The sequence below is a fragment of the Podarcis raffonei genome, chromosome 6 (genome assembly GCF_027172205.1).
Source record: "Podarcis raffonei isolate rPodRaf1 chromosome 6, rPodRaf1.pri, whole genome shotgun sequence".
NCBI classification, from domain to species: Eukaryota; Metazoa; Chordata; class Lepidosauria; order Squamata; family Lacertidae; genus Podarcis; species Podarcis raffonei.
The window spans coordinates 88,494,267-88,516,967 of NC_070607.1; the positions used below are offsets into that span (position 1 = coordinate 88,494,267).

General features: G+C 44.6%; 1 protein-coding gene across 6 annotated transcripts in view; it reads left to right on the forward strand.

Moving 5' to 3' along the window:
• The window catches only part of CDH4 (cadherin 4), a 795,473-nt gene that overhangs the window by 222,241 nt on the left and 550,531 nt on the right, over positions 1-22,701 (forward strand). The window lies entirely within an intron of this gene.

Here is a 22,701-nt window from a genome sequence, read left to right on the forward strand (position 1 = left end):
CTTAAAGGGTGTGTGGCTCCTGTGGGCTTTTGCAGGAGGTGGGGGAATTGCCATAGCCGCGCGCAGCCTCTCCAGCTGGGAGAGGCTGCGCAAGGCTAAAGAAGCCAAGGCAGCGAGCGCGATCCATCCCGCTCGCTGCCTTGGCTTCCTCTTTAGCCTTGCGCAGCCTCTTCAGCTGGGGGAGCAGCCTGTCCGCTGCTCTTTGGGGCTGGGGGGGGGGGGTAATTTTTTTTCTTGATATTCCCCTCTAAAAACTAGGTGTGTCCTGTGGTTCGGTGCGTCCTATAGAGCGAAAAATATGGTATTGCTCTGTTTTCTTTTGGACCACACCAGTGAGGCCAAAAGGGGCGTTTTGTCCTCTGGACAGCCCAGGACCTCCATATACACACTTTATTGCTGCTAAAGCTGCCGTTTGACTTCACCCCAGGAGACACACTCCTGGTGAGGTAGAGCTACAGAACCATCCTTCTGGTGTCAGCATTGCTGCAGGTTATCTGGACAGCACAGAGTGATGGTAAGTTTGGGACTGGTGCACCAGCAGCAACCCTGGACTGGCTCCAGTGTGGTGTCCGCATATCCTCAACATCACCTCCACTCAGCCCTGCCCAGACTGAACCTAAGACTGAACCCTGTCTGCTACTGAACCTAAGGCCAGTGTTGTGGCATTCCTTAATTCTGATAAGCACCTTGGGAAAGGACCATTATGAGAAGGTCCTTTCTCTTGACCATGGGTAAGAGGAAGCCAGCAATATTTGTCTGAACTGGTTCCCATACCCAGCTTCTGCTTGAAGGAACAATAGCCTTTTCAGGAAGGTTCAGACACGTGAAATGCAGGGAACAGATAAAAGATTTAACAAAGGTCGCTCAAGGCCGTTGCGCTTAAGTTGCCATCAGAATGGAAGAAGAAGACAAAGTGGTTAAATATTTTAATGGTCCTCCTTGATGGTCCTCCTTGCAGATCCTTCTTGCCCTTTTCCCAATTCATGCTGCTCCTTGACAAACGTAGCATTTTTTTCTTTTGTCTTCAGCGGCTGCTTTTTACGTGTCAGGATTAACACTGCATGGAAATGAATAAGAACGAACAGACATTTATGTCTGTAATTATGACCTTTCTAAAGGCTCCCTTCCTCATAACTGCTGACACTTGGGGAAGCGTCTTCTTGGACAGCAACATCTGGTCATAGCAGTTATTTTCATTAGCTGTTGTTGCAGTTTGGTCATGTGCCCATTAATTAAAAGCTATTTCAGGGGAATGGATGCACAGACTTGGAACTTAGTGGACATTATCTATGAGCATGGACAGTTTTCATTTTCCTTTTGTTTCTTTGTTTTCCCTTCCCGGTTCTTCTCTCTTTTCTGCAAAATCTACCCCAAGGAGTTTTTGGGGTGGGGTCAGTAGGTGTGATCTCACTCATCTGTCTTTTCATTGCATGCACTTCTAGATCATGTGAAAGAAGCTTTAGTGACCGAGCACCCCAACTTGAACAGCAAATAAATATTTTACAAGGAGTGTGCCAGGATAGTAAACAAGTTGGCCTCTTTATATTAAGAATGTTGTTGTTGTTGTTTAGTCGTTTAGTCGTGTCCGACTCTTCGTGACCCCATGAACCAGAGCACACCAGGCACTCCTGTCTTCCACTGCCTCCCGCAGTTTGGTCAAACTCATGCTGGTAGCTTCGAGAACACTGTCCAACCATCTCCTCTGTCATCCCCTTCTCCTTGTGCCCTCCATCTTTCCCAACATCAGGGTCTTTTCCAGGGAGACTTCTCTTCTCATGAGGTGGCCAAAGTATTGGAGTCTCAGCTTCAGCATCTGTCCTTCCAGTGAGCACTCAGGGCTGATTTCCTTAAGAATGGATAGGTTTGATATTCTTGCAGTCCGTGAGACTCTCAAGAGTCTCCTCCAGCACCATAATTTAAAAGCATCAATTCTTCAGCAATCAGCCTTCTTTATGGTCCAGCTCTCACTTCCATACATCACTACTGGGAAACTATAGCTTTAACTATACTACCTTTGTTGGCAAGCTGATGTCTCTGCTTTTTAAGATGCTGTCTAGGTTATGCTAAAAATACAAACACTCAGATCATGCAACTCAATGTTCACCTAAAATCCAGCATCCCAATGGGTACATAAGTTTTCACATGCAAAAAAGTTGCTAAAGCAGAACTAAATTCTCACTGCAGTCCACTCAAATGTGGTACATTGAGAAACAGGATACAATCAGATTTTCCAAGTCTGCAGATTTATAAAGCTCATAGGGTTTTTTCCCCCCAGGTCATAGAACTCTTTTAAGGTTTGGTTGTGTGGTATTTGCTTGAGAAGTTTTATTCCACAGATGAGGATGTGGGACAAAGTGGAAAGTTTCTTAGGAGAGCAGGCCTTGATCTCCCACTTAGAAACTCTTTTACTGTCAAACTTTTCAAATCTGTCACTGGGAAGTGTTGCTGTCGTAAAGGTTTTATTAAGCAAGGAGATCAAGATGTGAATATGAAACTTTCCCGAGAAGTAGCCGTGTCAGTTTATAATAAACCACTTAATACCAGAAGGAAATGGAAAGATATAGTCGGCTCAGCTAAAAAATCAAATTGAAGATATTATAATATACTGAGCAATTTAAATGTCACTTTAATATCAGAGAAAATTAGTGAGTTATATGTATAAATCTGAGGCTGCTTTCTCATCTTGGGTTTATTAGTGCTGGTTCTTATGCTTTCAGAAAAATGGGTTGACGGGGCTTTTCCCTCAGTGCATTAAATGTGCTTAAAGTTCTCCTTTTTCAGAAGTACAGCTCCATGTTTGTTTAACCATTTAAATATTAGATCAGACTAAGAGTAGCTTCTTTAAAATATCAAGCTAAATGCCCTGAGTGCCATGCAAAAGGGAAGTTAACAAATAATTTGCCACAATTCCTTACTCGTTCATCTCATTTTTCAGTTATAATCACCCAGTTCTGAACGCAGTTTTGAGTCACGTTCATACTTTTGCAAGATTTCTTTCCTTCTAATATAATGCATTCTTGTATATTCTTTTCACTACTGCGTGCCTTTTTTGCACACTTACCCGTAATATATGAAATTTTGTACACGCTGGTTGGAGAATTGCACCATGAAATTCAAGGAAACGTGAATTTTGTAGGATTGCTCTGTTTCAGTTAGTGAATTGGTTTGAGAAGCCCAAGCTTTTCACTGGAATGCAAACTGAACTGAATTAATCCCCCATCCCTACTAGCAACCCCCACCCCCAAAACAACTTTTATACTTGACTCAGAAGACCAGAAACTGCCTCACATTTCTTTGGTGCAGAGATAAGGGCAGGGCAGGTTTAAGCTGCTACATAGTTAATGTCTTCCACCCTCTGAATCCTCAGAGTTCCAAAACATTTGGGGAGCCTCAAGAAGTACAGAAGTTTCCCCACTCCACACAATTGCCCTTTGACACAAAGGAGGCACAATGAGAACAACAGGAAAGGGGTGGAGCTCGCATGCTCATTCCTGTGATTCAAGCTCCTTGCACGATTACCATATTCATCAGAACACCTAAGGAGTTCTTGTGCCATGTTTGGGAACCTTGGGTTATGCAGTGTGTTTTTTTCATGAGGAGCACAGTTCTAGCACCTCTCAGGTGGGTACCATTGTGAGCCGGTGCTCTCCTGCCCTCATATTGCCTTTCCATACTTCTGAGAAGTCAAAAACGAACATTTCAAGTCAAAACAGAAGCCGGCCAGTGTGTGCGAGTCTACACCATTTTTTTGAGATTTATGACTCCCTCTAGCTCCTAGCCACAATTGGTGGGGCCAGTTCATATTTTTTTTTCTTTAACCCATCTCCTGCATAGCGGTGGCAAGCTTTAAGCTTTCCAGCTAGGCCTCTATCGTCGCACAAGCATGCATTTACGTGTGTTGCATTGCGAGCTGCCCTAGGCATCTGCCTGCATCTACGAGAGCAAGGGAGGCGGAGGCACATTTAAGTGACCTGCACCAGAACCAGGGGCGCCGGCATTTGTTCAGGGCTACCCCAAGTTGCCCAGCAACTTACTGTAACAACTTCATGGTGAGTTCTGGCACCTATTTTTTTTTTTTGAGAGAAAAAACACTGGGGTCATGTGTGATACTGTGCATATTCTGCTAACATAGCAGTCCATTTATAGGGAAAGGCCACAGCCCGTTGGTAGAGCATCTGCTATGGGTTCAAGCCCTGGCATCTCTAGGTCTAGGAGGGTCTCCTGCCAGTCATTGTGGACAATGCTGTGCTACAGGGGCCAATAGGTCTGACTCTGTGTACGACAGTGTCCTATGTTCCCGCGCCACTCTTGGGAGTGGCTATCAGCTGTTTCTAGTGTGTCCATAAAAGCTAGATGCTCACTTACTTTTCAGTACCAAAACACCCTTATTCGAACTTCAGTTACTGCCAGCAGCCTCTCATTCTTTTTCAGTTTGCATTTCCCCCAGTGTAAATAGCACCCCTGTCAACCCAAGCTCTTATTGTGTGCATATTCTTTTGTGTTACCTAAATGGCGTTGCTGTTGTTGTTTACACGAGTCTTTTGTTTTCTAGCCACAGCCTGGGAAAGCTTTTAACAGTATGCAAAGTTCACCACAGCTGAACTAACAGGAGAGGAGGGTGTTGTGCTGAAGTGATTCATTTTTCAGTCATTAAAAGGATTGCAAATTTAAGATGTTGTTGCTCCGAGACGGAATATCTTCTTTGGCATTATTCAGGGTTAATGAAGTACATTAGCCGGTACTAAAAAGTGGGGGGATGGGGAGGTGAAGTGTGTTGACAAATCAGACATTAAAAACATCTGCTTCTGTGGCAGAACAAGTCTTTAGTTTTTACTACATTAAATCTCACAAAGGAGAGTTAGTCAATTTACATCCTGAATCTAAGACACCAGCTTATATTGTGTTGCTGTTAGTTGGTGGTGGTGCTGGGAATTTGGGGCGGGGTGTTTATCTGGGTAATGTGGGGTATAAATCTGAATCAGCTCTACATTTAAGGCGAAACTACCTAATTTGCACCATTCAAAGCAAAAACGAGAACCGAAACGCAGCCAGCCTTCGAATTCTATACTTCTCAGAATTTTTGCAGTGCAGCCACTTCACAGATACAAAATTCATGTATTGGAGTAAAGCATGCATAAAAATGAATGTACAAAAATGCACAGTGTCGGGGAAAATCACTCCTCAAAAATGTGTATGTTGTGCAAAATTGCATATAAACAGGACTGTTGCAAGAAATTTGGTAATTTAACAACTTTTTTTTTAATCTTAAAAAATCACAAACTCTTGTGGAAAAGTCTGGAACTGAATTTAAGATTGAGAAAATGAAAGGCAAAGAGAAGACAAATTTGACAGGTTGACCCATCCCTGTGTACTTATGCGGGTGGCAGGCACCACTTCAAAATCTCATCTCAGCAGTGCCAATTTCCACCCCAGCCCACAGAACACAGGAAAAGCACTGCTGGACGGACCAATAGTCTTATGGGTCCAGCTTTCCATGGGGATCAACTGCCCACTTCTGAGATGTGTAGCCAATCAACTTACTTCTTAACAAGTAGCGGTTGCAGTTTCCCAGCCAGGTGCCCTTCATCTCCCATCGTCCCAGACCATTGGCCATGCTGCCTGGGTTTGACAGGAGTTCTCCTCCAGCATGTTGTGGAGTGGACCATGTTCTCTGGCCCCATTGTCCTCTAACCAGAAAGTGAATTTACTCTTGTGCACTTTTGTGAGGTGAGCAACAATACCCCTCCGCTCCACAGTCTCGGACACGGGGTGATTCCAGCCTTTATAGCAGACCCACTTGGGAGTGCAGTCTGTCTCTGTGCTGTACGCAGAGAGGCATTTCCTTCCTCCACCTACCTCAGGGCCCTGCCATACAAAAGCTCTTATTCCACATCCTTCTCTGCTGTCATTGTGACGAACATTTTGCTAGTCTGGAATCAGCAGCCGCTCCGTGGGAGAAAACACTTTGACTATCGAGTAACGATGGAGGGTTAAGAGGTTACGCTGAGAAAGCTATCAGGTGCCAATAAATGACGAAATAAGCATCCCAAAAAGGGGGAAGTGAGCCCTGTAGGATTAAGCTATACAGCAAGGGCAGGTTTGATTACTCTGCCTCTCCCTGTTTTAAAGTGTTACCAGTAGGAAATTGGAACAATCTCTGTTTGTGTTATTTCTGCATTTGTGAGGTTGTTCACTTAACCTGTGCAGTGACCTGGAATGCTCAGCACCGAGACAGAAAGAGTGACAGAGAGATGTGATGATTTCATGGAAGAAATTTATGGAACAGCGGCACATTTGCTTTCCTGGCAAAGGATATATTGTGGCAGTTTGGCCAGGAGTGGACAGAGGAGGTCTGAGGGACCGTATCTCCCTATAGCAAATTGTCTGGGCTTTGAGATCTTATGAGGAGACCCTTCTCTTGGTCCTGCCACCTGCACAAACACATTTGCTGAGGACACAAGGAATGGCTTTCTCAGTGGCTTCTCCAGGTCTGTGGAACTCTCTTCCACTTGAAGCTAGGATGGTCCCCTCTCTGCTTCCCTTTCGGCGGCAGGCTTCAACCTCTTCTCTTCAGGCAGGTCTTGGGTCACTAACTGGCTGTTGTGTGGGTGTTGCACATTATTTCCCTTTTCATTGTTCTTTTAAATGCTTTTTAGGTGTTTTCAGTGGTGTTTTTAACATTTATTTATTTATTTAAAATATATATGTTTATATTGGTCAAGCGCTTTTAACTGTATTCATTTAAATTCACACTGTGAGCTGCCTTGGGTCCTGACAGGGAGAAAGCCTTTTTTTTTGTTTTTGTGTGTGTGTGTTTTTTAAAAGAAAATAAATAAATAATATACTGCTGGCAGCCAGAACACATACATAGCCAATGACCCAGGAGAATGGGAGTTGTCATCCAGAAACATCTGGAAGGCCACAGTATACTCATGTTTGAATGAATCCAATAGGTGATCATGGGGCCTCCTGGAAAGAAGATCGCAGCCTTGTTCCTCCTCTAGGCCTGCTGCCGCTGGTCTACTGTGACCTACCTGTGTTGTCACCCAGAGAATCCACAAGCTGCCAGCAATGCGTCAGGGCTAGAGTCAAACGCAGGCCAGCAAGAAAGGAAGCAAAACTACAGCGCCGGTGAAATTAACTCTTTATCCAAGGAAACAAAAACACGACTCAGCCTATTGGTCTCAGCAACACTTCCCTGGAGCAGTTGGCCATACTGAAGGTCCCCACCACGCAGCAGAGGCCCCGACACAGTGAGGAAATGCCCAGAAGGCCCTCGGAGCTGGACCTCAGTGTCTGGGCTGAATGTTGGGAGTGGAGATGCTCCTTCAGGTATACAGGGTCAAGGCTGTTTAGGGCTTTAAAGGTTAGCGCCAACACTTTGAATTGTGCTCGGAAACGTACTGGGAGCCAGTGAAGATCTAATGTCCTGATGGCTTAGTCCATAGCAGTGCAGCAACAAGGAGACCAGGTGATGAGCACAGCGGCCCCAATCTACTCACCAGGCACTCTGAGCCTTTCATGCTCATGTAAAGCCATGATTTGGCTTGTGGTTAATGTGCTAACTGGTGCAATATACTGTGTTGCATTTAGTTTATGTGGCTGGGTCCACAGTTTTCTTTTTCTTTCTTTCTTTCTTTTGCCGAGCTTGAGCAATGGAGACGAAATGCACTCACGTTTCTAATGGAGCTGTTTGAGGTTTGAGGCGGTTGTGCTGTGCATTGCAGTTTGTGTTGGAGTACTTTCCCCCGACCAAATGTGTTTGATTAATAAATTAATGAAAGCCGACAGGAAGAACAAAGGGTAGAGCAGACAGTTTCGTGGAGGGTAGCGTTCCTGAGAAACAAGGCTGATTAGTTCATAACAGCAAGCAACAGCGAAGGGTTGACAAGCTGCCAGTCAACCACCTATTAAAAAGAAAACCAAATAAAACCCCACACATGTGCCGTATGGAAGGAGGAGAATGTGAAGGGAATGAGAGATCAGCAGCAGTCCTATCTGGCCATTCGTGAGGTGGAGCACATGGAGGCCATGTCTCCTTAGCCATGGCCCTGGCTCACCTACCACTCTCCACATCAAGTTACACAAATTAGAGAGGCAGTGTGGTGTAGTAGTTAGAGTGGGAGCTCGGGAACCAAGGTTCAAATCTCCTCATCCATAAACCTCACTGGGTGATCTTGGGCCAGACCCCAACTATCAACTTAACCATACCTTCTAATAGCCTTAGTGCATGCTTGTGAAACATGGACCACTTATAAACACCATCTCCAACTCCTTGAAAGATTACATCAAAGGTGTCTCCGAAAATTTTTACACATCACTTAGGAAGGCAGGTGAGCTAATGCCAATGTACTGGAAGAAGCAAAGATCACCTGTGTTGAAGCAATGATTCTTCAACAGTGACTTTGCTGGACTGCTCATGTTGTTCGGATGGCTGATTATCGTCTTCCAAAGCAACTACAGTACTCTATTCCGAACTCAAAAAAACAGAAAGCATAATGCTGGTGGTCAACAAAAGAGGTTTAAAGACTCTCAAGGTAAATCCAAAAAATATGTAGTATAAACACTGACAATTGGGAAACACTGGCCTGCGAGCGCTCCAGTTGGAGAACAGCCTTTACCAAAGGTGTCATGGACTTTGAAGATGCTCACACTCAGGACGAAAGGGAGAAACGTGCTAAGAGAATGGCACGTTTGGCAAACCCTCACCATGATCAACTCCCACCTGGAAACATATGTCCCCACTGTGGAAGGACATGTGGATCCAGAATTGGTCTCTGCAGTCACTTAGGGACTCACTGTTAAGACCGTGTTCATGGAAGACAATCTTACCCGGCTAAGAGTGATCACTAAAGAAGAAGACCCTCTAACATTTCTCAGATGAAAATAAAGATGTCCTATTATTATTATTATTATTATTATTATTATTATTATTATTATACCCCACCCATCTGACTGGGTTGCCCCAACCACTCTGGGCAGCTTCCACCATATATAAAAACATAACAAAACATTAAACATTAAAAAACACCCCTGTACTTAGCTGCCTTCAGATGTCTTCTAAAGGTTGTAGAGTTACTTATCTCCTTGGCTCAGGGCCACATAACTCCATACCCTACATTTTTCTCTGATGAAAATAGGGATGTCTTAAGGAAAAGTGGGACATTCCGGGATCAGATCAGAAACCGGGACAGCTTCTGTAAATCTGGGACTGTCCCTGGAAAACAGGGACAGTTGTAGGGTCTGCTAACCTACCTCACAGGGCTGTTGTAGAAAGGGGGCAAACTATGTGACCACCTTGAGGTGGGATGTCAGTGTAAATGTCTTCTGTTCAAGGAGCCTGTTGTAGCCCCTTGTGATTTAAAAGCCTAATCACACAGGGCTCTAAATTATGAGGGGGGCCTAGCTGACTATATATTTGTGTGTGTGTGTGTGTGTGTGTGTGTGTAATTTTATAATGACAAAATTAAAAGTGAATACTTTACTGCATGAAAAACTGACAAGGAAATGCTTATATAGGACACACGCATGCTTGCAGCCACACACACAAACATGCTACGTCCAATCACTGCTCTTCTGTGGTGTAAGGAAAGAGATATTGTTGGGCTACACTAGAAGCAGATGGAAATGTGCTCTTTTGGTTTTTTGTTTTGTTTTGTTCCCAAAGGGTAGTAGATGGATAGATAGCAGTTAATGGGGTATACATCCCTCCCACTTTGACCTCCGCTAAACAGGTTTTGCAAAGACACGCACAGAGAAAGAAAGAGAGAGAGAGAGAGAGAGAGAGAGAGAGAGAGAGAGAGAGAGAGAGATTGTACAACCAAATTGGCCAAAGGTGACAGCGGGAGAAAATAATGTACATACATAAAGGAGTAGTGCTGCTTCTTACAAAGCACTTTTGACTCTCTTAGAAATGATTATCCGTCTCCAAGAGATGTAGAAAATATTTTTGCAAAGGGTACAGCAGGACCAATTTGAAATCTGGCCCACCCCCACCCCCGCCCAGCAGCCTCCCTTAAAAAAGAAGAAGAAAAATCTTCTCCGCTGCTCCTATGACCTTAGGTTTCCTGGCGATGGTAATGTCTTTTGACAACATGCTTGAGAGACTGCGGAACACTAACTGATGAAGGAATCAGAAATTTGCTGCGGAGCAGAGAGAGCTATGCTTTTGGAATTATACATAAGTGCCAAGTTGTGATGTGTCCATGTATATTAGACTTTTCCATTGCTAACTTTCCATAGGAAAATGCTAGGTCCCTCCCCCCCCCCCCAGTTTAAGGTTTCTTAAGGACTGCAGCCCTCCCTCCACTTCCCTCGGGCTCCACAGTAACCCCAATATAAAGTTCACGTCACATTGAAGTTTCTTTTTTAAAACTTTTTTTAAAAAGAGGAATTAGAAGATGTGTACAATTTTCATTTTGGGATATCCACTTGTCCAGGACTTAAATACCTGGGTTTGTTGTTGTTGGTTTTTTGTTTTTGTTTTTTTGCTGGAGGAAAAATAGACATTTGTTTAAAATTCAACTTGTGCTATCCTTAATAGATACACAGAAACATTCCCTGTTCAAAAAATAGTTTTGGGAATTCTGCTATTCCCGCTTCTTATCCCTGCCACGATTTGAGAAATGGGGAAGCTGGGAAACTTCTAGGTTGAGGCCAAGAAGCCAAACTCTCATATAAGAAGTCTTTGGGGGCCTTCTGTTACCTGGCTGACTATGGGCTGCAGTTCTTGGTCCCTTTGCTTTGTGAGCTCCAGCCTTGTGTTGTGTTCAGCAAGCAGGTCTTGGAATGTGTGAGGCCCCTGGAATAAAGTGAGTCCTTCCTTTGGTGAATCTGGCCGTGAGGCTGTTGTTTTTGAGAGTCACAGCTCCGGGTTCTTTGGTTCCGAGTTGGGGTTGCAGCCTAATTCATCCTCCCTGCAGGTTACACTACTGACCTGACCCAGATGGTTCCTCCTCTGTGATCCACTCAAGGTCACAGCCGGGACAACTGTGGGACAAGGGTATGTTCTGAAGGCACACAATGGAGCAGGCCTGCATTTGGTCCGTTGGGACAAGATTAGACACCCGGGAGCTATGTGCTACCTTGACCTCTGTAGAGAAGAAAGATAGGAAGGGGTGGGGGTATAGGATGTAGAAGGGTGTATAGGATGAAGAAGAACAATAGGAACGATGGCAACAACAACAACAACAACAACAACAACAACAACAACAACAACAACAACAACAACAACTTATACCCCGCCCATCTGGCCATGCCTTCCCAGCCACTCTGGGCGGCTCCCAACAGAATATTAAAAACACGATAATAAAACACCAAACATTAAAAACTTCCCTAAACAGGGCTGCCTTCTAAAAGTCAGATTGTTGTTTATTTCCTTGACATCTGATGGAAGGGCATTCCACAGGGCAGACACCACTACTGAGAAGGCCCTCTGCCTGGTTCCCTGTAACCTCGCAGTGAGGGAGCTACCAGAAGGTCCTCGGAGCTGGACCTGAGTGTCTGGGCTGAATGATGGGGGGTGGAGACGCTCCTTCAGGTATACTGGGCCAAGGCCGTTTAGGGCTTTACCAACACTTTGAATTGTGTTTGGAGACTTACTGGGAGCCAGTGGTGTGTGTATAATATCCATATGAGATGGATGAGCCTATGGTTGTATTTATACATGCTCTATTTGTTTGTGACTGCACATGTGCATGGTGCTGGGAATGTGGAAGGGGAACCTGGAAATGGGGAGCACCCTGGAGAGTCCTCCTGGCTTTCAAGAAGACGCTCCGTAGAGCCCAAAGAGAACATCCTCTTCGGGCTTTGGGGAGTGTCTCCTTGTGAGCCGGTGGCTTTCCCGCCTAACAGCTGACTTGCGGGGTAGTTTAGCTGCCACAGCTGCTTCCCTGCACATCAGCTGAGAAAGCCCTGCTGCCACACAGCTCGTGCAAGGTGGAAGGACAGCAGGTCTTCTTGACCAGCTTAGCTGATATGCGGGGAAGAAGCTGTGCAAGCCCCCTTCTCCTCCAGGGTGCTCCCAATGTACATTATTTCGGTTACATGCGGGGAGGCCCTGGAATGTAATCCTTGTGTCTGCTCTGTAATTCAATCTGGAATCCAGGACCACCAGGTTAGGTCGAGAGAGGGGTGACTGGCCCAAGGACACCCAGAGAGCTTTGTGGCTGAGTGGGGATTTGAACCCTGGTCTCCCAGGCTCCTAGTCCAGCTCTCTAACCACTATGCCACATCAGCCCTCAGGTTGCTTATATAGTCGCAGGCACATGGTGTTTGCTGTGTGCTGCCTTGCAAAAAACAAATAGCAAGAGGGCATCGATTAAGCTTTCTTGGTTAGTGCTTAACTTTGCACAGTGTGTCAGATAATGATCTTCAGAGCCATTCTTTAATATTTCATGATATTTTGGTCTGTGCTACACATAAGTCAGCCAGAGGTGAATTGCTGTGGGTAATTGGGGTGGGGGAGAGGGAGAACGGTGGTCTGGAGGCTTTTGTGCCAGTGGTCAGCACCAAGATCTTAGTCCTTTAGTGTGTGCAGCCCAGCTAATGAACAAATTGAGCATTCTGCTTGGCAATAATATTTTGCTTTGCCTTCTTGTCAGCTTAGCAAGGGACGGCTGTCCTAGCCCAGTTCGGCATCTGTATCAAGTTTCTCACATTTCACGGCACAGCCCACCTTCCATTCACCGGGTGCTAAATTGCCACCAAACCCTGATTGCTGACAACAAAGATTCTGACTTCAAAAACCAGCGAACCCAGCAGACAAGAATGCTTCTTTTATCCCTGGTCATACATTTTTCATTTCCCTCCTATTTAATAAGCTTAAGCCTGGAGATGTAGAATTTGATTTCTTTACTAGGCCAGCCTTCCCCAAAAGTGTCATGTGTTTTTGTCTTTCTTTCTTTCTTTCTTTCTTTCTTTCTTTCTTTCTTTCTTTCTTTCTTTTAAAAAATGTACTTCAAAATCCCTGTGGAATCTTGATGGAAACTTTGATCATAGGCACTGAAAGTTAGCAAGAGCTTTGTCCAATGGCAACATGGAAGGACTTTAATTCCCCATTCTGAGTACAAAATAGAATGCCTAGCAAATATGAAATGCCTTCTATATAAAATGGGGAAACAGATAAGGAAGCACTGAGCACAGTGGCATCTTGAATCTTCTTCAACTCTTTGGAGCTGAAATGTATAAGGGGGCGATCCATCTGGGAAATTGCACGTACACTCTTGCATGACATTGTAGAGAGCAGATACTTGACAGGTACCATGCTCTGTTTGACACGGCTAAATGCCTCTCTTTTACCCTTCCCTATTAGGTATTGAATTCTGCTTTATCCTATCAAATGTGTGTACTTCTCCAGACTCTGTACTTCTCTCTCCCCCTTTTTTTCTTTTTGCTATGGTGGACTTTTACAAAACAACAACAACCCCACAGAGTTTTGAAATGCTTTCTTTGTTCATTCATTCATCATTTGGCTGTGGTTACCCATTGGCGCTGTGGGTAAAACCTCAGTGCCTAGGACTTGCCGATTGTACGGTCGGCGGTTCGAATCCCTGCGGCGGGGTGAGCTCCCGTCGTTTGGTCCCTGCTCCTGCCAACCTAGTAGTTCGAAAGCACTCTTAAGTGCAAGTAGATAAATAGGGACCACTTTATAGCGGGAAGGTAACGGCGTTTCCGTGTGCGGCGCTGGTGCTGGCTCGCCAGATGCAGCTTCGTCACACTGGCCACGTGACCCAGAAGTGTCTTCGGACAGCGCCGGCTCCCGGCTTCTTGAGCGAGATGAGCAAGCAACCCTAGAGTCAGTCACGACTGGCCTTCGGGCGGGGGGGGGTACTCATTTACTATGGGTGGCGCTGTGGGTTAAACCACAGAGCCTAGGACTTGCCAATCAGAAGGTTGGTGGTTCGAATCCTTGCAACAGGGTGAGCTCTCGTTGCTCGGTCCCTGCTCCTGCCAACCTAGCAGTTCGAAAGCACGTCAAAGTGCAAGTAGATAAATAGGTACCACTCTGGCAGGAAGGTAAACGTCGTTTCCGTGTGCAGCTCTGGTTTGCCAGAAGCAGCTTAGTCATGCTGGCCACATGACCTGGAAGCTGTACGCTGGCTCTCTCGGCCAATAAAGCGAGATGAGCGCTGCAACCCCAGAGTCGGCCACGACTGGACCTAATGGTCAGGGGTCCCTTTACCCTTTACCCATTTACTGGTGGAATCTTGCCTGGGCTACTGCAATGAATTGTAGATGGGGCTGCCCTTTGAAGACTGCTCAGAAACTGCAGCTAGCCTAAAACAGGGTGGCTAGATTGGTAACTGGGGCCAGCTCGTGAAGTATATCTCACTAGGCTTAACACCGTTGCACCAGCTCTCAGTCCAATGGCAATTGAATGTGCTGGTTGAAATGTTTGAAGCCCACATGGCTTGGGATTTCTCCTATACAACCCAGTCTAGGTATTGAGATAATCCTGTAAAGCCTGTCTTCAAGTCTCCTCACTTCTGGAAAACAGGTGAGGACAGGAGACAGAGCCTGTGGCACCCCATCTTTGGAACCCCCTCCTCAATTTTATTTTTTGATGTTGGGGAGATACCTTTTTCTCTGCCACCGTAAGGAAAGTGTGGTGCAATAAAAACAATGCAATGATATATTTTTTTTAATGAAAGAATTCAAAATGCTCACTCATCTCATTTTGACCTGTGGAAAAGACACCATAGGCATTATATTTGCATGGATATCTCCATGGCACCGTTTAATATAAAGATGCTTTATATAAAGAGCCGGTGAATTTGCCAGCACAATACATTGTAAAGCACTCTTCTATCACTTGAACAGTCATGGCTTCCCCCAGAGAATCCTGGGAATTGTAGCTCTTTGAAGTTCTTCCAAACAACTCTTGGCACCTTTAACAAACTACAGTTCTCGGGAGTCTTTGGGGAAAGTCATGACTGTTAAAGTGGTATAAGCATGCTCTAAAATGTATTGTGTGGATGTGGCTGCAGTGGCCAAAAGGCAGCTCTGAATCATTCACAGGTTTTTTCTTTTAAACCCACCCGCATCTTGGTTTTTGCCCTGCTGCTCTGTGCCAGCTCACCTGAGACACCCTCCAGATGAGGGTGATGATGATACACACGTGAATGGACCTCCAGAATGAATTAAGTTTGTAACCAGAGGTACCACTGTACATTATAGCATCGAAACCAAACAACCCCCAGGAAGTAGTGAAGCAGGACTAAGCAACCTGATGCCCTCCAGATAATGTTGGACTCAAATGTGCACCAGCCATGCCAGTGTTTGGGGATGATATTCCTGCCACATCTGGAGGACCACAGGTTAACCATCTCTGAACAACATACTGCGCATGTTAAATTGCTGTAGTAATCAGGGTTGCAACCTCTACCTTAGCAAGTTTTTGGACAAGCTACTCAAGGCATCAGGAACAGAAGCAAGTAGGGCAAAATGAGATTTCTTACTACCGTGGTGTAATCTTGGAGTATATAATCACATAAGCATAATGATTTCATTTATTATATACAGAGGCAGAAAACAGCTTGGTAATGTCCAATCTTCACTATATATATCCTGATTAACCTACATAACCATCCCAGCTTTCTAGATGGATGTGATGCAGGTTTTTGCATGTCATTTATGAAATTTGCAATTGCCTTCCAGTTATTAAAAGCCCACGAGGCTGTGTGTTGTGTTTCTGTGAAGAGAAAACAGAGAGAAACCCCAAATGTTTTTAGTTCAGATTGTGTGTGTGTGTGTGTGTGTGTCTATGTGTAACATATTTACTGTTTGCTCTTTTGCTGACTCAAATACATATTTTTGAATTTGAAGTGATGGAAATTTGCTTAGACAGATCGTTCTGCCTTGTGCAGAAAATATGGCCAAACTCTGAACCATAATAGGTTTTTCACTTGCCTATGGATAGAGCTTAAAAAATATGAACAGTCCATAAAAAATTACAAACAGGGAGGAAACTCTAGTAGTAGTTGCAGTAATAATGACAGCACTGAACAGGCCTAAATATATAACAACTTTTCTGCAGGGAGAGATTGGTGATCATATTGAACACCTAACAGCACTATCAATAATATATATATTCCTATTTCAATATATTTGCATCTTAGCAGACATGAGCCGTTAAGCCTTCATTTTCAACGACAGGTTCTCCTTGCACATTGTTGGTGTTCAACGGCCCAAAATGTTGTAGCTAAGCATCAAGGGATTTGTAATAGCTATCTCCCACCAAACACACAAAAAAGCAGTCAGACACAAAACTCTGCATTTCTTGGAAGCAATTTTCTATCGCCACACAAGTGCTGGACACGGAAAATCCTGCTTTGCTTAGTTCAGTATGTGGAGCAAATCTTATTTAATGCCACAGATACATAAGAGCACATCCTCAGTTTGATTCATTTGAATGATGAATCTGACTGTTATCTACTCAAAAAGAGGGGAAAGATGGAATCTATCTATATCTGTATCTCCTTTTTTATTATGGAATGTATGAATGTCTGACTTCCAAAGACCCAGGCTCTACTACCTCTTAAATTTTGTCGCTTGCATTGCTATAATGAGTTCTCCATACGATTGGGGAGACTCCCAGCCTTTGCACCTTTGTGCTCTCTCTTGTACCTACTGTTGCTAGGATAGAGACTCATCATGCTAGTCACACTTCTCTGAAGTCTCTCAGCCTCACTCACCTCACAGAGTGTTTGTTGTGGGGGAGGAGGCGAAAGGAGATTGTTAGCTGCTTTGAGACTCCTTAGGGTAGTGGTAAAATGGGATATCAAATCCAAACTCCTCCTCCTCCTCCTCCCCCTTCTTCTTCTTCTTCTTCTTCTTCTTCTTCTTCTTCTTCTTCTTCTTCCTCCTCCTCCTCCTCCTCCTCCTCCTCCTCTTCATTGGCACCCATCATATTTGGGCAGCTGCCACTTACCCTGTCAGGGGCTGATGCTTTCCCTACTTGTCTGTTTCAACAGGCAGACTTTGGTCTTTCAAATTTCAGTGGTGTCTTGTGCACGGCCAAAATCCCGCCCCCCACCTCTCGCCTTTCATTCTGTTCAATTCACTATGTCATAGTTGTGATGCTCTGTGGCACCCCCTAGGCTTGGGGGTGGGTACCACAGAGCAGTCTCCCTCTAGTGGCATCAGCCTCTAGCTGCTGTCAAGTCAGCTGTTTAACGGAAGAACTATGTTGCGGGAGCTGCCCTGCCCCATATCCTCCAACATTTTGCCGATGAAAATAGGAACATCCTCTTCCATACCCTCCAACATTTCTCCTATGAAAATAGGGACACCCTAAGGAGACGCAGGATCAAATCAGAAACTGGAATGACTTCTGTAAATCTGGGACTGTCCATGGAAAATAGGGACACTTGGGCCTGCTGTCCTCCTGACCTAGACACTGTCACCCACTCTGTGTTGGAAACAGATCTGAGAAGAAGAATGCTTTCATTGAAGGACTACCCTTTATCAAGGGCAAGACAGCCAGAACCTATGTAATTGTGTTACAAGAAGTGTAACTTGAAAAACTTGAGTTTGCTTTTTCCTTAGCCTGGCTTCTCATCACAGTTCCTTGATGCTCAGGTCAGCATTTGTCTCAGGAACCTCTGTCTCTTCTCTCCTCTTCTGGTCAACTTCTTCTTGCCAGGGGAAAGGGGCATAGCTCAGTGGCAGAACATCCACTTCATGTCCAGAAAATCCCAGGTTCAGTCCCTAGTGTCTCCAGGTAGAGTTGGGAGAGACTTCCCATCTGAAATTTTGGAAAGCTGCTGTCAGTCACTGGAGATGCTACTGAGATAGGTAGACCATTGTTCTGACTCTGTATCTTCCTATATTCCTGTATACCAAGGTAGTCGATAGCACAGTAAGCTGCAAAGTGGTTCTGGGCCTTTGCAAGGAACGGAAATCATTCCTACGTGCCAAACACATTTCCACCCCACCTCACCCTTTCATAACTAATAACAGTGTAGCTGGAAACCTCCATTTAAATGTTGCAAAGCTAAATATAATGATCTATCTGCAAAAGACTGTATTTGCTTTTTATGTAAAGCAGAACTCTTGTCTTTTAACTCAAAAGTCCTTTAGCACCTCTTATGCATTTGCTGACAGATTGTCCCTGTAACCTTAGCAGTTTCCTCTGCCTGCCTGTAATCAAAGTTCCTCATCTACGTAGACAACCGGGAAGGGAGAAAAGGCAAGAGGGTTGTGGAAATGAGCACACCAGAGACTCGGGGAACAGCACCACGGAGAGAGACGTTTGAGCACCTCAAAGTAGATGAACATATCAGAGGTCTGGAATCCGATGCAAAGTGGGGAAGCAGTATGACCAGTCCTGATTTTGATAAGTGCAATGTGCTCTGCACAGGGCTGCCCTTGAGAAGGAAGATAGCTCACAGAGTTTAGCTGGTCCAGAATGCAGCTGCGGGGCTGTTGGTCAGCCACTAAGCAGTTTAAAAGAAGTCCCCTGATTACTACTGGCTCCGTCTCTTATTCTGTTAGGAACGAGGTCTTTTCTGCTGTGATGTTGCTATTGTATACCTCTTCGTCCTGTATAGGCTCACCTGGCTAGATCTTTTCACACCTCTGGGAGGCAATGAAATACATTTTGTATGCTCCTGGGGTTCTGAAAGCTGGGAACACAAGCATGCATCCTGCCCCCCAATGCTTCTTTTGCTATTTTTCTCAAAATGATGGTGATGCGTCATGAGCCATAACTGAGGATGCTCAGTGACCCTGCATCCAATGTTTCCTGGCACAGACATGAGGGGACCACATCAGAGTATCACTGGACCTCCATGTTGAAGTTTTGTAGTGATGCACTCCCACTGCCTTTCCTCTCTGTTCTCAAAAAGACCACCCACCCCCTGAGATGTGCTGTTATAATAGGACTATATCTTATTATGGGATGGCCCCTGATATAGAAGATCAGTACCTCCAGGGTTCTAAATTTCATTGATTCCCAGAGAATTTGGGGCAGGGAGCGACACTGCAATATTTCTTGGATTATTAAGACGTTGGTTTCCTTTTATTGTATGATGGAAAGAGTTATGAATTTAGTAACCACTGTGCCTTGGGTGGTTGGCGGTAAGCAATCAATACCTCCCTTTAAAACATAATTATGATGGCCCCCAACCTTTTAAGTCTCTTTTTCCTCCACTCTGAAAATATTGGTGGTGGTTGTTTTTCTTGATTGCCTATAGCATTTTTATATATACTTGCTATTAAAAAAAAAAGTCAGATACTCTTAAGAATGGGAGCCATATCACAGATTGTTGTTTTTTTCCTCCCACTGTGAAGCTTTTATGAAATATTGAACACTTCAAGTTGTCATATCAGGAATTCAAGCTAACATTTTCTGTGACGGAGCAGGGTATGCGTGGCATGTAGCGTGCTAAGCATTAATTTTGTGCCACATTGTGCCACAACCAGATTGGGAGAGAGAGAGAGAGAATGCAAATGCCTTGGCCAGACTGACTTCTGTTGCTCTGGTGCATCAGGCCAGGCCAGCACAGGACCATGGCTGGCCACACCTGAATTGAGACCTGGAGCGTATGTGTTTTCCTGCCCACATCCCTGAAATCACTTCTGGAGCTTATGTTGAGGGCTTGAGCTGGTGCTGGAGTTTGAGTTGGAGGAGTTGAATGCTGAAGGAACTGAGCTGTTGACCAGTCCGGGAAAGAGGCCTCACCCTTAACGGGGCCCATCCAATCCAGAGGCTTCATACTGCCTGCCAATCAAAGGAGCTGATGTTCCACAACTCAGGCTCTGAGACTACACTAGGCATCTCCAGCTTGGTGCCCAGTGCGGGCGAACCCAAAATCTGCTTCTGATCTGACACATCCCTTTCTAGTTTTAAGCAGTTGGTTAAGACACTCCTTTTTGGAAGGCAATGAAAGGAGGAGAGACTGGATTAGACAAATGGAGTAGTTGCTGCTACTGCTAGTAGTATAACTGCTATTTAGATATTTGAGTTCATAGAGTTCTTGTGTTGCTTATTTAATGATTGTGTCCACCACCCTCCACCCCTGCTATGAATTTATGTCTCCCTTTTATAATATTGGACTTTGTTGTAAACTGCCTGGACGTGTCACCGCACAGAAATCTGCTATTTTCTTTTTGGTCACTCTCATATCCCACTGATTATCACCGTTATAATTATGGTTGTTGTTCTCCCACCTTTGAACCGGAAGAAAATACAAAATCTATAAGGCAATACAAACAACAACAACCAGATCGCAGAAAACAGAAATGTTAAAATGAAAAGCTGACAGGGGTTTCTCTGTCTCACAGTCACCATACTCCTTGCCATACACATTATATTCATTCAGTCTCTCTGGCTTTGCTTCAGCTGCGCATTTAAGCCTTTCCGCTCAAATATTCCCCGCAAGAACCTTGCAGCAATCCCAAATGTCCACAGATTAATGTCTGGGCGATGGTTAGCAAACATTGTCCCACTTTCTGTAGAGAATGGTGCACTCTGAGACTAATTTAACACATGATTTCTGGGACGGTGTTTTCGAAGCACCTGATGGCTGCTGCCTCAGACCCTCCTAGTCTTCCAAACGTCTCTCTCTCTCTCTCTCTCTCTCTCTCTCTCTGAACATCTGCATTTCAGAAATTGATCGCCACAGAGTAATTTTTTGTGTCACTTCACATGATCCCTAACACAGATCCCCCCCCCAGTTGAAGCAGTTCACACATTCATGTGGAAATAATGTATTTTGTTTCTGAGTGATGTGCGTATGTGAATTGTTCTTTACTGATGACCTGCTGCTCAGAATTTAATTAATATTACATTGTGGCAAAAATAAAAATAAAAATATCTTATTCTTTTTAAGGTGTCTGGCACCTAAGTTGGAAAAAGTCTTTAAGTGATTGTTCTTTCGATGACCCATAAATTGCCTCAGGATAAGGCTGCAGTAGCTATTGTTTTACACATTTCTAGAAAAAGAAAACCTTCCCTCCCACTTTACCTGTCCCAAAAGTGGCTAATGAGACAGAAAGCAAGTCCGTCATTAAAACAATTACCAGCAGCAACAAATACTAGGAGAAGCCCAGAAATAATACAAAGAGCACAGAAGGCTAGAGCTTGCAATAAATAAAATTGTGATAGGATTGAACACATTAAAAACAACAACACATAGGAAGTTTCCTCCTTGGTCTAATTAGCTCAGTATTCTTGACTCTGACTGGAAGTGGCTTTCCAGGGTTTCAAGAATGGAGGTGTCAGAATTTGAACCCAGGACCCTCTACATGCAAAGCAGATGCCGCCCCTGAGCTGCTGAGACACTTCTCCACCGATGAAGCGTCTCCAGGTATTGGCAGAACATGAGTAAAAAGGAAATTAGCCAAACTCTTTAAGACAAGGAGTTTCACATGCAGTATGCCACGCCACAGTCTCATTTGCAGTTCACAACTAGAATTTTGCAGAAGCTTGCCTGTGGATTGTTAATTGACCTGTTGGCGTGTTCTGCGCTCAGTTAATCTTCTGATATGTGTTGAATGACCTGTTACTTGTCAAATGGTCATTGCTGTGTTGTTAGTGTAGCATAATTGCGTATTATGGATATTCTGCTTTTATCGTATTTGCACATTCAATTTTCCGTGAACCACTCTGATCACAAAGGCTTGGATCCTCACTCGAATTTCTCCCAGTGAGAGCTTCCTCAGCAGAAGTGGGGGTGAATGCAACTTTTCCCCTCTTTCCTGCGTGCCCCCTGGGAACGTGCTCCAGAGGTGGTGTGGGATGATGCAGGAAGAAGTGGGAAATGGTGGAAATTTCCTCTCCCCACTTCTTCCAATGGGACATCCGCTGGATCTTAGCCCTATCTGTGAGTGGAAGCAGCTTTTTTGCAGATACCTAATTAGGGTCCAGTGGCGCTGTGGATTAAACCACAGAGCCTAGGACTTGCCGATCAGAAGGTCGGCGGTTCGAATCCCCGTGACAGGGTGAGCTCCCGTTGCTCGGTCCCAGCTCCTGCCAACCTAGCAGTTCGAAAGCACATCAAAGTGCAAGTAGATAAATAGGTACCGCTCTGGTGGGAAGGTAAACGGCGTTTCCGTGCACTGCTCTGGTTTGCCAGAAGCGGCTTAGTCATGCTGGCCACATGACCCGGAAGCTGTACACCGGCTCCCTTGGCCAATAAAGCGAGATGAGCATCGCAACCCCAGAGTTGGTCACGACTGGACCTAATGGTCAGGGGTCCCTTTACCCTTTACCTTATATGCATCTCATAACAATATTTACAATAAATAAAGTGACTCGCATATATTCAAATCGTTTCTCTATTGCAGTAATATTGAATGTAAAGCAGCCTGCAAATTTTACAAACATATACAAAAGCCCAAATAACCATTCATGCTATGAGCTACCAACTGTGGTAGTTATTTTACCCCAGTGGGATCTGCCTGGCATCATCACTAACTTTTTTCAGCACCAGGTAACAACTTCTTTTCCTCCTCCCTCATGCACATTTAGTGGACTCTGATGACTGGCAGCTGCCAGCTATTATTGACAATCTGCTGCTGCCAAAGCTTTGGTTGCTGTATTATTGGGCTTTGTCTGTGGGCTTTTTATGAAGTTTCTTGTATTTTATGGCAAACACATGTATTCTTTTTATTTAAGCTCCATGCCACTTAAAAAAGTCGCTTGAAGAACTTATTCGCATAGAGATTAATAAGTTCAGTAAATAAATAAGATTTAAT